This window comes from Coregonus clupeaformis, chromosome 8, assembly GCF_020615455.1.
Source record: "Coregonus clupeaformis isolate EN_2021a chromosome 8, ASM2061545v1, whole genome shotgun sequence".
Lineage (NCBI taxonomy): Eukaryota > Metazoa > Chordata > Actinopteri > Salmoniformes > Salmonidae > Coregonus > Coregonus clupeaformis.
The window spans coordinates 52,632,479-52,649,049 of record NC_059199.1 but is presented as its reverse complement, the minus strand read 5'-3'; the positions used below and the strand labels follow the sequence as shown (position 1 = coordinate 52,649,049).

The 16,571-nt window shown below is 40.9% G+C and overlaps 1 long non-coding RNA gene across 1 annotated transcript; it reads right to left on the bottom strand.

Moving 5' to 3' along the window:
• Positions 1-1,274: 1,274 nt before the first annotated feature.
• LOC121571359 lies at positions 1,275-13,549 on the bottom strand. The gene is made up of 3 exons (XR_006001699.2): positions 12,999-13,549; positions 12,668-12,704; positions 1,275-1,528 (listed from the first exon to the last, which is right to left on the bottom strand). It is a non-coding gene; the product is annotated as an uncharacterized LOC121571359 (long non-coding RNA).
• Between the last annotated feature and the right edge of the window lie 3,022 nt (positions 13,550-16,571).

Here is a 16,571-nt window from a genome sequence, read left to right as displayed (position 1 = left end):
TAAGAAGCATTTCAAGGTCCTGGAGTGGCCTAGCCAGTCTCCAGATCTCAACCCATAGAAAATCTTTGGAGGGAGTTGAAAGTCCGTGTTGCCCAGCGACAGCCCCAAAACATCATTGCTCTAGAGGAGATCTGCATGGAGGAATCGGCCAAAATACCAGCAACAGTGTGTGAAAACCTTGTGAAGACTTACAGAAAACGTTTGACCTGTGTCATTGCCAACAAAGGGTATATAACAAAGTATTGAGAAACTTTTGTTATTGACCAAATACTTATTTTCCACCATAATTTGCAAATAAATTCATAAAAAATCCTACAATGTGATTTTCTGGAATTATTTTTCTCAATTTGTCTGTCATAGTTGACGTGTACCTATGATGAAAATTACAGGCCTCTCTCATCTTTTTAAGTGGGAGAACTTGCACAATTGGTGGCTGACTAAATAATTTTTTCCCCCACTGTATACACTGGAGTTGCTTACCAACACAACACTGAATGTTCCTGAGGGGCCGAGTTACAGTTTTGACTTAAATCTGCTTGAGAATCTATGGAATCTTTGACAGAGCTTGAAGAATTTTGAAAAGGAAAATGGGCAAATGTTGCACAATCCAGGTGTGGAAAGCTCTTAGAGACCCAGAAAGACACAGCTGTAATTCCTGCCAAAGGTGATTCTAACATGTATTGACTCAGGGGGTTGAATATTTATCTAATCAAGATATATTAGTGTTTTATTTTTCATATTATTCTTTTTTTTTTTTTTACAAATGTTATAATTTTTCTTCCACTTTGACATTAGTATTTTGTGTAGATCGTTGACAAAAAATGATTAAATCGGCTTGAAATTCTATGGCAAGACTTGAAAATGGCTGTCTAGCAATGATCAACAACCAACTTGACAGAGCTTGAAGAATTTTTAAAATAATAATGTGCAAATATTGTTCAATCCAGGTGTCCAAAGCTTTTAGAGAGGTACCCAGAAAGACTCACAGCTATAATCGCTGCCAAAAGGTGATTCTAACATGTATTGACTCAGGGGTGTGAATACTTATGTAAATGAGATACTGTATTTAATTTTCAATAAATTAGCAAAAATGTCTAGAAACATTTTCACTTATTATGGGGTATTGTGTGTAGATGGGTGAGGGAAAAACATCTTTATTCCATTTTTAATTCAGGCTGTAACACAACTAAATGTGGAATAAAGCAAGGGGTATGAATACTTTCTGAAGGCACTGTGAGGCATATAAGTTTACACATAGAAATACACCAGACATACAAAATTGTATCAGCTCTTTATTAGATTATTTATACAAAAATCTAATAAGTAATCTTCTTCTGCCATACAAGATTCTTATTTGATTTTCAATATTATTTTTCATATCTGTAAAGTGTTGCATCCTTAAACTGTAAAAGGGGAATGTTCTAGGCGTCTTGGTGCCTGGTTTGGAGCCTGTTTGAGCTGCTTTGATCCAAGGCTGGTCTCATATCAAGACATCACAAGGCCTTGGCACCTCTCCTCATTATGCATTCTGGAGCAAGTGAAAGGGGGAACATATTCGTAGAAGGTCAGCAGGATCACACACAGACATACACCCAAACTGATCTGACAAGCTTCAATCCACATGAATGAGATGGTTGCCATGGAGATTAGCCTAGAGCAGGGATGGGCAAATGGTGGCCCGCGGGCCGCATGCCCCCTTTTGAAGGCCCTCGGATCAATTCCCATCCCTGGAAATTGATCCGAGGGGTTTCAACTTACTGTTGCGAGTTACAATAATAAAATACACAAAGAGCATTTTCGAAACGTGGTTGTGCATCAGCAGTTTTTCTCTTGTTATGTCAGTCACTTATAGTCAGTCAATTAGCCCACGTCAGCTAAATTATTTTAGATTGCTAAGTTAGTTTAGCGGCCAGCTATCTAAACTTGTTATCATGGTCGAATTACCGCCCGGTGATTTTGTTAGTCAGTGTCACTCAGATATTATAGTATATAACTGTGGATTTTTTGTGGTCCCCACTCCCATCCAAGTTGCCCATCCCTGGCCTAGAGGAAGAGGAATGAGTAGGGTGCTAAGTAACTCACCTGAGAGAGAGAGAGACTTTATTTGAGTCATCATCCCATTGGCAGTTAGAGCTGTCACTCGCATATTTAACCCCGAGTGCCCTTCTGTCCTCTTTAGGGTTGTGCAAAATTCCGGAAACTTTCAATAAATTCCATGCTTTTCCCAAAATCCTGGTTGGAGGATACCGGATTTCCTGGGATTTTGGGAAAACAAGGGAATTTATTGAAAGTTCCCGGTATTTTGCAACCCTAGTCCTCTCACTGTTTCATAGCGATAGTTAAGTGGTTCCCTCACTTTTCTTACTATTCTCCTCCTCACCTTTGGATCTTTCTCTCTATCTTGCTCACTCACTAGTCGATTACCTTAAGCTCCAATTCCAATTCCCCAATAATCATGTTTCAGTTCTCATTTCCAATCACCAAAACGTAAACATATGTTGTCAAAATACAATATTGCTTTATTTGATTAATCTGTCTGGCCCCATTGAAACAAAGATAAACATGCATTGGGGGGGAAAATACCGAAAAAATAAGAACATTTAAACAAGATACAATGCTAAAATGGCAGAGAAAAACATTTCAGCATCAATCAATCAAATGTATTTATAATGCCTTTTTTACATCAGCAGTTGTCAAAGTGATATACAGAAATCCAGCCTAAAACCCAGAAGAGCAAGCAATGCAGATGTAGAAACACAGTGGCTAGGAAACACTCCCTAGAAAGGCAGGAACCTATGTAGAAACCTAGAGAGGAACCAGACTCTGAAGGGTGGCCAGTCCTATTCTGGTTGAGATTATAAGAGTACATGGCCATTATGGCCAGACCGTTCTTCAAGATGTTCAAATGTTCATAGATGACCAGCAGGGTCAAATAATAATGACAGTGGTTATAGAGGATGCAACAGGTCAGCACCTCAGGAGTTAATGTAAGTTGGCTTTTCATAGCCGAGCATTGCGGTCGAGACATCAGGTATGGTAGAGAGAGAGAGAGAGAGAGAGAGAGAGAGAGAGAGAGAGAGAGAGAGAGAGAGAGAGAGAGAGAGAGAGAGAGAGAGAGGGAGGATTAGAGAGGGTCGAAACAGCAGGTCCGGGACTAGGTAGTGAACAGGTCAGGGTTCCATAGCTGCAGGCAGAACAGGTGGACTGGGGACGGGGACAGCCAGGAGTGGTCAGGCCAGGTAGTCCTGAGGCACCGCAAAATCTACGGGGAGAGCAAAAAAATTAAAGCCCCTTGGGTGCTGCCCTAGAGTTACATTAGAAGTGCCCATCCAAGAAGGCTCAAGGTCATTGGCCACAGATAAAATGACGTCAAATCATGTTATATCTACCGTAGCTTTGATTGGACTGATCATGTCAAAATCTTAGGTAGCAAGCTAGACAAGCAGTCATCATCATGAATCAAGTCGACAATCTACTGGCAAATCCTTTCAATCCTTGTCATATGAAAGGAAGTTATAGATAAAGCTTATCGGTGCTCATCGACTATTGGACATAAACATTACACAAGTTGGAAATCGCAAATTCAACAATGAGTGGTTTGGAAGGAGTCCAAAGCAAACACTAGCCTGTTATTCAGTGGAGAGGGTGTGTGGTCCAAGTCTGGGTTTAAAGGTCTCTTTTCCAAGCTTAAAAGGATAAACATTCACTCGCAACACACCAAGGGACTGAAAAGGTTGAATACATTGGCCATGCTGTCAATACAGCATGTTCAAAACAATTGGGAACTCGGAACTGGGACATCTCAGACTTCAGTGAGTTCAAGACAACTGTGAACTTGGAAAAAAACAAGCTCCGACTTGTAAAATACGTTTTAAACGGTCATCCAACTCGGAATTCCAAGTCGGGAACTCGGGCCTCTTTCTAGAGCTCCGACCTGAAGATCACTGATGTCATGATTCAACCTTGTTTTATTCCGAGTTCCCAGTTCTTGAAAGCACCATAACTCCAGAGAATGCCAGACTTTGATGACAAAGTTTGATGACAAAATTTGCCCACAAGAAGGACTGCTGCGCCACCTTCCTGTTGAAGTGAGCACAGCACAACAAGGTGAGTCCAAAAATGTATTCTATGCTGCTGCATTAATTATGTAATATGCCAGGGAGATATGTATACTGTAGCTATGAAAGTAATACTAAGTGTATGTTGTGTAGTAAGCTGTTAGTAGCCCATGTTCCTCACCCTAATAATTTGGTTCCTTTCCCCCACATAACTTAGCTTACTGTTCTGACTTGGTGGTGCACATGTAGCCTATAGCCTGTTTTAGAGAAATGTAATCATTTAATATTGTAAGAGCTTTCATTGTTTGCTTATATGACCCCTTTATTTATACTACGGTTCTGACTTGGTGTACAGGGAGAATACTGTAAGAACGGCCCATGTTCTGAATTCTGTCGCTGTACATTTCAAAAGTGCTGAACAAATAGTTATATTGACTACATCCGTCCTAGCTCATTCATTAATGTCTTAATCGAAATTACGGATTACCTCTTGTCCGCTCGTCATTCCCTTATGCCATAGTTTGTACATCTCAATTGTCAGTAGAAACCACATTTCTTTAAGCAAATCAGCCATATCAGCTACACTACCAGTCAAAGGTTTGGACATACCTACTCATTCTAGGGGTTTTCTTTATTTTTACTATTTTCTACATAGTAGAATAAGTGAAGACATCAAAACTATGACATAACACATATGGAATCATGTAGTAACCAACATTTTTTAAAACAAATCAAAATATATTTTAGATTTCAGATTCTTCAAAGTAGCCACCCTTTGCCTTGATGACAGCTTTGCACACTCTTGGCATTCTCTCAACCAGCTTCATGAGGTAGTCACCTGGAATGTATTTCAATTAACCGGTGTGCCTTGTCAAATTTGTGGAATTTCTTTCCTTCTTAAAGCATTTGAGCCAATCAGTTGTGTTGTGACAAGGTAGAGAAGATAGCCCTATTTGGTAAAAGATCAAGTCCATATTATGGCAAGAACAGTTAAAATAAGCAAAGGAGAAACGGCAGTCCGTCATTACTTTAAGACATGAAGGTCAGTCATTCCGGAAAATTTCAAGAACTTTGAAAGTTTCTTCAAGTGCAGTTGCAAAAACCATCAAGCGCTATGATGAAACTGGCTCTCATGAGGACCGCCACAGGAAAGGAAGACCCAGAGTTACCTCTGCTGCGGAGGATAAGTTCATTAGAGTTAACTGCACCTCAGATTGCAGCCCAAATAAATGCTTCACAGAGTTCAAGAAACAGACACATCTCAACATCAACTGTTCAGAGGAGACTGTGTGAATCAGGCCTTCATAGTCGAATTGCTGCAAAGAAACCACTACTAAAGGACACCAATAATAAGAAGAGACTTGCTTGGGCCAAGAAATATGAGTAATGGACATTAGACCGGTGGAAATCTGTCCTTTGGTCTGAGTCCAAATTTGAGATTTTTGGTTCCAACTGCTGTGTCTTTGTGAGAGGCAGAGTAGGTGAACGGATGATCTCCGCATGTGTGGTTCCCACTGTGACGCATGGAGAAGGTGTGGGGGTCCTTTGCTGGTGACACTGTCAGTGATTTATTTAGAATTCAAGGCACACTTAACCAGCATGGCTACAACAGCATTCTGCAGCGATACGCCATCCCATTTGGTTTGCGCTTCATGGGACTATAATTTGTTTTTCAACAGGACAATGACCCAAAACACACCTCCAGGCTGTGTAAGGGCTATTTGACCAAGAAGGAGAGTGATGGAGTGCTGCATCAGATGACCTGGCCTCCACAATCACCCGACCTCAACCCAATTGAGATGGTTTGGGATAAATTGGACCGCAGAGTGAAGGAAAAGCAGCCAACAAGTGCTCAGCATATATGGGAACTCCTTCAAGACTGTTGGAAAAGCATTCCTCATAAAGCTGGTTGAGAGACTGCCAAGAGTGTGCAAAGCTGTCATCAAGGCAAAGGGCGGCTACTTTGAAGAATCTCAAATCTCAAATATATTTTGATTTGTTTAACACGTTTTTGGTTACTACATGATTCCATATGTGATATTTCATCTTGATGTCTTCACTATTATTCTACAATGTAGAAAATAGTACAAATAAAGAAAAACCCTGGAAGGAGTAGGTGTGTCCAAACTTTTGACTGGTACTGTATATATTTTCACTGTGACCTGCTGCTGCTGACTATCAGGCAATGTTGCCAACTTAGCAACTTTGTCGCTATATTTAGCGAGTATTCATACCCCTCTAGCGACACATTTTTAAAAAAGCGACTAGCGACAAATCTAGCGACTTTTTCTGGTGTTATTGGAGACTTTTGGAGACTCTGACGTGAAAGCACGTATCGTTCTTACATTTCTCAACGAGCAGCGGGTGCTACCGTTGGCCCCACCCCCCACCCCCGTCCCCAGTCCCAAAGCACTCACAGGCGGCCCAGTCCTCGCGCAGCAGTCCCTCCCAGCTGCAGTCAGAGCAGGAGATGTTCACCCCTCCGCGCCAGACTGCAAATGAATCGCGCATGCGGGAAGCATGCAACAATCAAACAAACAAAAACGAACAAAAATAAATAAATAAGTAACTCCGCCAGTGTCTGTTTTGGGTCACTTTTGCCGGTCCCAAGCCCGGATAAAGGAGGAGGGTTGGAATTGTGACAAAAAGAAAAACAAGAATCGACAGAAGAAAGTTCATTTGTAGTTCTAAACATATTTAGGGTGGTTTTTACTCACTTTTTGTCTCTCCCACAACGTTATTCCTCTCTCCTACAGCGTCCATCACATTTACATGCACATGGCCAATTATGCAAATTAGGCGATGACATCATTTAGCGACTTCTAGCAACTTTTAGGACAGCCAATAGCTACTTTCCTTACTGATGAGTTGGCAACACTGCTATCAGGCAGTGAGCACGCATTTACCGAGTGAGTAAGAGTAAATGGTGGGGAGGGGGAGGGCCGGAGGAGTGTGTGTGCGTTGAGAGCACTGGTTGAGAGAGTGGTACAGCAGAGGCAGCTGAGTCACGGAGACAGAGCAGCACACAGGCACGTCGTGACAACTTTTTACCAGTTGTAGGTAGGTTATTTAGATTGGTCATTATGGAGCCACCCCTTTTCCATACAACATATTAACGCGCTAGAACTGATATAACGGCGACAAAGCATTGTTAAACGACTTTAGGCGCACTAGAGCTCTGTAGATACATTTGCTCAGAAGTGGTTTAAAGTAAACTGCATTCTAATGTCGACTTTTCTTATGGATAACCGTATCAAGCGAATGGTTTTACTCATGCTCAGTTGTAGGGTCTGGAGCGCTGCGCGAGTGGAAATTTGAAATGGAAGTTATGGAACTCCCTCGCGCGCTTCTGTTATGGGGAAAAAGTGCACAATGTAAATGGCATTAAATGTGGAGAACAATAGGTAGAATACATTTGCATCTGTTGGCCATCAAGTAGGCTATTCATGTCTATGCCATTGTAGGCTACTGTAGCCTACCATTTGATACAATAAAAATGTTGAAATGAAGATATCACTGGAGTCATTGCAAATCAATTTGTGCCACTTGTGTAGCCTACCTGGAGCTGGCAAACGGATTTAATAAATAGCCTATAACTCAAGTTTGTTGTTGTAGCCTTGTGTTATTATGCAATTATTAATGACCATGTTTACATAATTAAATTGGAAGTTATCAATTGTGATCATGGTCACAGCTCTATTGCAAATGTATCAGTTTCATTGTGGACTTTTCCCTGAAATTAGATGTTGGCCTATCAGGTGCTATAGGCTACCTGCATCCAGCTCAGCAAACCATGGCAAAATTGAATTGCATTTATAAACCCAGATTTTAGTCAATAGCCTATGCCTATTGGAATAACAAGAAATTCTCGCAAATAGGCCATTTATAAGGGTTTGTAGTCTTAACATCTGGTACATAGTAATGGCACAATTGCCAGAAAATTGCCTAACATTCGATTTTTTAAGTTCGTCCAAGCAGGGGCGGTGTGTTCAATAGGGCGATATGGGCGACGCACTGCCAAACGGGAAAAGGAAGGGATTTTTTTTCTAATCAATTATATCACGGCAACAGTAGTTATCAGTGTTGTAATCTAGACGTCTGATCTGCCACAGTGCCACTAAATGTCCAATCAGGCTAAAGTCGTGCTTCAAATGCCCCCCTTTTTGGGGCGATTTCAGTCAGGTTGAAAATCGCCCAGAAGTCTGTCATAGACTCCCATGTAAAATCTATTTTTTTCAAATATCAGAGCTTTCAATACAATCTCTATGGGTTTCTGAGGGCTTGCACTTACGCGCTTTCGTCATACGTAACATAACCATGAACGTAACTAAGAAAAGAGCGGGTAGCAGCGTCAATCAATTCACTATTACTGTCAAAATGGCTAGGCTTCAGTGCAACTCGATTGTGTCTTTGAAAGAAGTTCCTTTTTGTCGGCGAACAAATGAAGATAAATTGGCAACGAAACAATTAGGACCTCCCAGACCAAATTTAATAATTCAACAGGTTTCTACTAAAGGGGGAAGTCCTACACCCGAGGATTTTCAAAAAATTGGTACGAACGAAAAACCTGGCTAGCAGGCTGCGATGTAGCTAATGCAGTCTTCTGCTACCCCCCTGCTTACTCTTTCACCCTGAAGGCGGCACGGCAGACAGCACCGCTTGGACAGCGACTGGTGTGTAACGGACATGCACCATCTTTCAGGAAAGATTAAGAAACATGAGCTGTCAAAGACCCACATGGATACCTGTTTGAGATTGTCTGCTTTGGGGAGAGTGAACATTCCCACTCAACTGGATGAGGGATACAGGCTAGCTGTCCGCCGCCACAACGATGAGGTTAGTGTTGATAATCACAAGTTTACTGGAGAACTGAAACTGACAAGGCTGACAAGATAGGACCCTTTTGTCCATTGTTATTGGATAGGAACAGAACTTATAACCAGCTCCTGACCTAAATAGATCTTAGCACAACATTTTACTCAACATATCATATTCCATATTCACTATAACAAATATATTTACTACGACATTAGCAAGAACCGCCACATCCTCAGCCGGCTAATCCAGTGTGTGAAGTTTTGCGGAGTGTTTGAGTTAGCTTTGCGAGGCAAAGATGAAACTGAGGGCTCCACCAACCCTGGTAAGCCAACACTTTTGAGATCAGTCAATAAATGCTTCTGGTATTGACTTATATGCTGCCCCTGTCTTCATGTTGTTGCTGGACATATCTTTTTTAAAATGTGTGTAGGTCACCTAAATCATCAGAAAAATTGCCCCCCCTGAGAATTTTTTCAGGAGCCGCCACTGCGTCCAAGTGTTTCTTGCACAGTGATTTCGAGATCCTCTGTCCAACTTTCATCACTCAAACTCTCCTGTTGGATTTATCTATAGTTATGCACATGCGCAAACAGGATTAATTTACAATTATAAACTGGGTGGTTTGAGCCCTGAATGCTAATTGGTTAAAAGCCATGGTATATCAGACCTTGTATCACAGGCATGACAAAAAATGTATTTTTACTGTTCTAATTAAATTGGTAACCAGTTTATAATAACAATAACGCACCTCAAGGGGTTTGTGGTATATGGCTAATATACCACAGCTAAGGGCTATGTCCTAAGAACAGAACTTAGTCGTGGTAAATTGGCCATATACCACACCTCCTCTGGCCTTATTGCTTAATCATAAAAGTCAAAACAATTTAAATTGACATCCATTGATGGAAAATGATATGGAGAGTTTAATAAGGGGCGATTTATATTTAGCTAGACCTGGCAACCCTGACTATGACGCTAATGTTTGTGTAAACTCTTCAGAATTGTAATGTGTGGGTGTCACTGAGTAGGCTGGTATGCCATTTCATGGACCCAAGATCCATAGGTTAGGCTGCACATTGTAATATACAGTGTCTTCAGAAAGTATTCATACCATTTGACTTCATCCATATTTTATTGTGTTACAAAGTGGGATTACATTTGTTTTGTCATTTTTTATCAAAAATCAATACAAAATACTCTGTCAAAGTGCAATAAAAATTCAAACATCTGTAAAAAAAGGAATAAAATAAAACGATGATATCTTGATTAGACAAGTATTAAACCCCCTGAGTCAATACATATTAGAATCACCTTTGGCAGTGATTACAGCTGTGAGTCTTCCTGGGTCTCTAAGAGCTTTCCACACCTGGATTGTGTAACATTTGCCCATTTTCCTTTTCAAAATTCTTCAAGCTCTGTCAAATTGCTTGTTGATCATTGCTAGACAACCATTTTCAGGTCTTAACATAGATTCTCAAGCAGATTTAAGTCAAAACTGTAACTCGGCCACTTAGGAACATTCACTGTCTTCTTGGTAAGTAACTCCAGTGTAGACCTCTGTAGCTCAGCTGGTAGAGCACGGCGCTTGTAACGCCAAGGTAGTGGGTTCGATCCCCGGGACCACCCATACACAAAAATGTATGCACGCATGACTGTAAGTCGCTTTGGATAAAAGCGTCTGCTAAATGGCATATTATTATTATTATTATTATATTATTATTATTATTATAAATGGCATATTATAGATTTGGCTTTGTGTTTTAGGTTATTGTCCTGCTGAAAGGGGAATTCATCCTCCAGTCTCTGGTGGAAAGCAGACTGAACCAGGTTTTCCTGTAGGATTTTGCCTGTGCTTAGCTCCATTCCGTTTATTTTTTATCCTGAAAAACTCCCCAGTCCTCAATGATTACAACCATACCCATAACATGATGCAGCCACCACTATGCTTGAAAATATGGTGAATAGTACTCAGTAATGTGTTGTATTGGATATGCCCCAAACATAACACTGGGTGTTTGTGGTTGAATCTGTGTTTGAAATGTACTGCTCGATTTAAGGACCTTACAGATAATTGTATGTGTGGGGTACAGAGATGAGGTAGTCATAAACAAATCATGTTAAACACTATTATTGCACACAGTCAGTCCATGCAACTTATGTGACTTGTTAAGTACATTTTCACTCCTGAATGTATTTAGCTTGCTATAACAAAGGGGTTGAAAACGTATTGACTCAAGACATTTCAGCTTTTCATTTTTATTCATTTGTTTCTAAAAACATAATCCCACTTCGACATTATGGGGTATTGTGTGTAGGTCAGTCACAAAAAAATATCAATTTAATCAATTTTTAATTCAGGCTGTAACACAACAAAATGTGGAAAAAGTCAAGGGGTGTGAATACTTTCTGAAGGCACTGTAAGTATGACCCCAATGCAATTCTGAAGCCTATATATCCACAGTGCGATTTCAGTTTTTGCTGATTTTATATAACATTCCAACCTTGGCCAATTGTGGCATGATTCCACTATTTTCATTTGTTTGTATCCATTTCAAATTGGGGACTTTTATGTTGAAGGTGAACCGCCGATTCAACGAGTGCTGTTCAAGCTAATGTTGTTCACGACACACACGTTCTCCCTTGTATGTGTAGAGTTGAGATTTCTCAGCAAGCTAGCGTATTATCATTTTCAATAAGCTTTTTGTGACAGACATTTGAATGTTATTAAAAAACTGTTCTGTAAAATGGATGAAATAGTGATCACTGTTAGCCTAAACCGTTTATTAATAGAGTAGAACTATTGCTAGCTTTCAGTAGATCTACATAAACACCTATTGCACATAGTTTTATCTCTGGTGTGATCAGCAGCAGTCTCTGTAGCACCTCCGTTCAGCCAGCAAGAATAAGCAACACCTAGAAAGAATCAACGATTTTCCTCCAAAATAAAAGTCCCGCAATGAAGATGGTGAAAAATACAAATGGTCGAAATTCGTAACATTTTATTAGGAAATGTTAGCAGACCTATTTATTTTTTCATATTGTTAAACAAAATATTAAGTTAATTGCTTTTAAAGCACAAATAATATTATAGCATTTACATTATTGTTAGGCCTAACAGCATTAAAAATGATTTATATTGTAGATAATCATCATGGTAACAGTCATACAAATAACAAAACATTTATAATGCTACTATTAATAATAGTAATAACAATATTATAATAATAATCAGCTTTAGAAAACACTTCAATCCTATTGTTAATTAGCCCATTCGTATTGCACGATGTTCAGTAAGTTTTTCATATTGGACATACTGCAACATAGTACACAATTTCCTGTACATTGTTGGAGTAAAAGGGGGGCCCATTCTACTCAGGAGCACCTCTATTTTCCAAATCCACAGAGTGTACAACCCAAGGAGCGTCACTGCTCATTCTGCGGCCCTTAAAGAGTGGCCAGTCAGCTTAATTGCAGTACGTTTTTCATATTGGACATACATATTGCATCTTACACAATTTCCTGTACATTGTGTCGCAGTAAAAGTTGAGTGCATTCTACTCAGGAGCACTTCAGCCTTCCAGATCCACAGAGTTTACACCCATAGGAGTGTCGCTGCTCATTTGTCGGTCCTTATAGAGTGGCCCATCAACTTAAATCAAATTGTTTTAGATTTTTAAAATAAAAGACAAGCACACAAGCCAACCAATTATAAGCCATTATCAATCATCTGCTAACAGAGGTCACATAAGACAAAACAGAAAAAAACATTTTATAAACAATGTCAATCTTACCAACGATGGCCTTCAGTCTTCTTATGTCGAGGGCCTCCTTGGCAACAGGTCAAAAGAGGTAAGTAGAATGTGTAAGTATACTTATATGAGCTTACTGTACATTTGCATACAAACACACATACTTATTAGCTATCATAACGAAAGCAGAGGCTACATAGCTACATGTCAATGGGGCGAGCAAACAGCTAGGCTAAACACAATACATCTCTATTACAACGGCTAACGGCTGAGACCGTTTTGGCTAGCAATCTTTTTGATGTGGCAAAAAGTTATATAAAGGCTAAACAACATTAACGTTTTCATAAAACATACAGGAAAGTTAAAAACGTACAGATGGTGGCAGCATAAGGGCTATGAAAGACAGGATGACCAATGGTGGACGATGATTAGAGTCGGGATTGGCAAACAGTAGCTATACAACAACAACCAACTACTTCCTGTTTTGTCTTCTTTTGCACAGAGGACTGTGGAGCACAGGAAGCCACGAGCTGCAAAAAACTCTACCTTGCCCGGTTTCCCAAAACCATCTTAAGGCTAAATTAATTGTTAGAACCTTCGTAAGAGCATCTTTAAATGTCCGAGCCATTTCCCAAAACAGTCTTTATTAACGTTGCACTTGAAATCGTTGGTAATCTAACGACTGTCTCAGACCACTCGGTGAACAGCTAAGTGTGTCGTTAGATCAAAGTTTGCCCTCCCGTGTCACTTTTCACACAGAAAATCTCTGCTAAACATAGAATGAAGATCTTTATCTGTATGTCTGTGACCGCCGAAAACGTCATAGTTTACTATAAATAGCCCAAAAAGTTTGCAATGTTATAAACAAGCGAAGCAAGGATAAAACATTTTTTTTAAGATAACCGAATTTTATAATAATAATATGCCATTTAGCAGACGCTTTTATCCAAAGCGACCTACAGTCATGTGCGCATACATTTTTACGTATGGGTGGTCCCGGGGATCGAACCCACTACCCTGGCGTTACAAGCGCCATGCTCTACCAATTGAGCTACAGAGGACCACATATCGCTAGATTAGGCTAAATATAGACATCCCTTTCATGCATATGCAATCAAAAGACCTACCTAGTATTAAGCAATTGGGCTACATCTGAGCCGCTTCAATATTCGTATCGATTAGGCCTATAGTCTACTATTATCTAAAAGCTCACACATTTCACTGTTGCCTAACCAATAACACAAAGGTCTACCTATTAGGTCTATGACAACGTCGCTTAACTTGCTACTTCCATGTTTAATTATTGAATATCTGTAGGCCTACTTGAAGCCCAATTCCTGCCTGCCATTAGGCTATAGTGGTTACAAAAACCATTGTCATATCCTATTTTTAGGTCACGTTGACATTTTCTAAATAGCGAACGAGGGAAGGAGCGACTGACTTTGGCTTTATTCATTCTTGTTCAGTTACACAAACAGAAGAAATGCAGAATTTACATAATCAAACATTGCATACAAAATAGCACGAGAAAATACTTAGAATACATAACACATGGCAAACGTTTAATACAAACACTTAAATACACTGCTCAAAAAAATAAAGGGAACACTAAAATAACACATCTTAGATCTGAATGAATGAAATCATCTTATTAAATACTTTTTTCTTTACATAGTTGAATGTGCTGACAACAAAATCACACAAAAATTATCAATGGAAATCAAATGTATCAACCCATGGAGGTCTGGATTTGGAGTCACCCTCAAAATTAAAGTGGAAAACCACACTACAGGCTGATCCAACTTTGATGTAATGTCCTTAAAACAAGTCAAAATGAGGCTCAGTAGTGTGTGTGGCCTCCACGTGCCTGTATGACCTCCCTACAACGCCTGGGCATGCTCCTGATGAGGTGGCGGATGGTCTCCTGAGGGATCTCCTCCCAGACCTGGACTAAAGCATCCGCCAACTCCTGGACAGTCTGTGGTGCAATGTGGTGTTGGTGGATGGAGAGAGACATGATGTCCCAGATGTGCTCAATTGGATTCAGGTCTGGGGAACGGGCGGGCCAGTCCATAGCATCAATGCCTTCCTCTTGCAGGAACTGCTGACACACTCCAGCCACATGAGGTCTAGCATTGTCTTGCATTAGGAGGAACCCAGGGCCAACCACACCAGCATATGGTCTCACAAGGGGTCTGAGGATCTCATCTCGGTACCTAATGGCAGTCAGGCTACCTCTGGCGAGCACATGGAGGGCTGTGCGGCCCGCCAAAGAAATGCCACCCCACACCATGACTGACCCACCGCCAAACCGGTCATGCTGGAGGATGTTGCAGGCAGCAGAACGTTCTCCACGGCGTCTCCAGACTCTGTCACGTCTGTCACATGTGCTCAGTGTGAACCTGCTTTCATCTGTGAAGAGCACAGGGTGCCAGTGGCGAATTTGCCAATCTTGGTGTTCTGTGGCAAATGCCAAACGTCCTGCACAGTGTTGGGCTGTAAGCACAACCCCCACCTGTGGACGTCGGGCCCTCATACCACCCTCATGGAGTCTGTTTCTGACCGTTTGAGCAGACACATGCACATTTGTGGCCTGCTGGAGGTCATTTTGCAGGGCTCTGGCAGTGCTCCTCCTGCTCCTCCTTGCACAAAGGCGGAGGTAGCAGTCCTGCTGCTGGGTTGTTGCCCTCCTACAGCCTCCTCCACATCTCCTGATGTACTGGCCTGTCTCCTGGTAGCGCCTCCATACTCTGGACACTACGCTGACAGACACAGCAAACCTTCTTGCCACAGCTCGCATTGATGTGACATCCTGGATGAGCTGCACTACCTGAGCCACTTGTGTGGGTTGTAGACTCCGTCTCATGCTACCACTAGAGTGAAAGCACCGCCAGCATTCAAAAGTGACCAAAACATCAGCCAGGAAGCATAGGAACTGAGAAGTGGTCTGTGGTCACCACCTGCAAAACCAGTCCTTTATTGGGGGTGTCTTGCTAATTGCCTATAATTTCCACCTGTTGTCTATTCCATTTGCACCACAGCATGTGAAATTTATTGTCAATCAGTGTTGCTTCCTAAGTGGACAGTTTGATTTCACAGAAGTGTGATTGACTTGGAGTTACATTGTGTTGTTTAAGTGTTCCCTTTATTTTTTTGAGCAGTGTACATAATAGGCTACAGAACATTTATTATCTTGATGGGAAACGGCATTGTGTAAAAAAAGTGATTAAAAAAATATTACTTTAAATAGGCATACATCATTTAACAGCTACAATGAGCTCTTTAGCCTATATTCTGGAATCATTTTCAGCACGGGACAGCTCCTGTAACGAGAGTTAAGTTTCACTTTGTAACGAGTGCACTGCGTGGTGTTTTGGGAAACGAGTGTGACATCGGTCATTATTTTTGCGATGCATCCTTAAAAACACTCGTAAGCCTAATTTCCATCGCTATCGGGAAACCGGGCCCTGATCACTACTGAAAAGCTGGTGTAGTCTGGCTGTAGTTTTGTAACTACTTATTCACTATACCAACAAGCACTAAAAGCTCTGACTACAATTGAAAAGCCAACGTAGTGAAGCTGTACTGTTTTGACTACTTATTTACTACCAACAAGTTATAAAATCTCTACCTGATTACTACAGGAAACACTAGTGTTTTGCTACTGAACTCTACAAAACTCTACTTGTGTATCTTGAATAGTGCATAAACTACACAAGCCTCTGCATAGTCACTACATAGTCACTACTGCACAAATATGTTTTGTGTAGTAATTAAATAGTACTTTTTCACAAGGGTCAACACCACCACTCTGGTCAAGAAGGCGCAACAGCCTCTCTAACTAACTACTGCCGCATCATTGAGAGCGTCCTGACCGGCTGCATCAGAGCCTGGTACTGAAACTGCTTCGCTCTCAATGGCAAGGCCCTTCAGCGGGTGGTGAAGA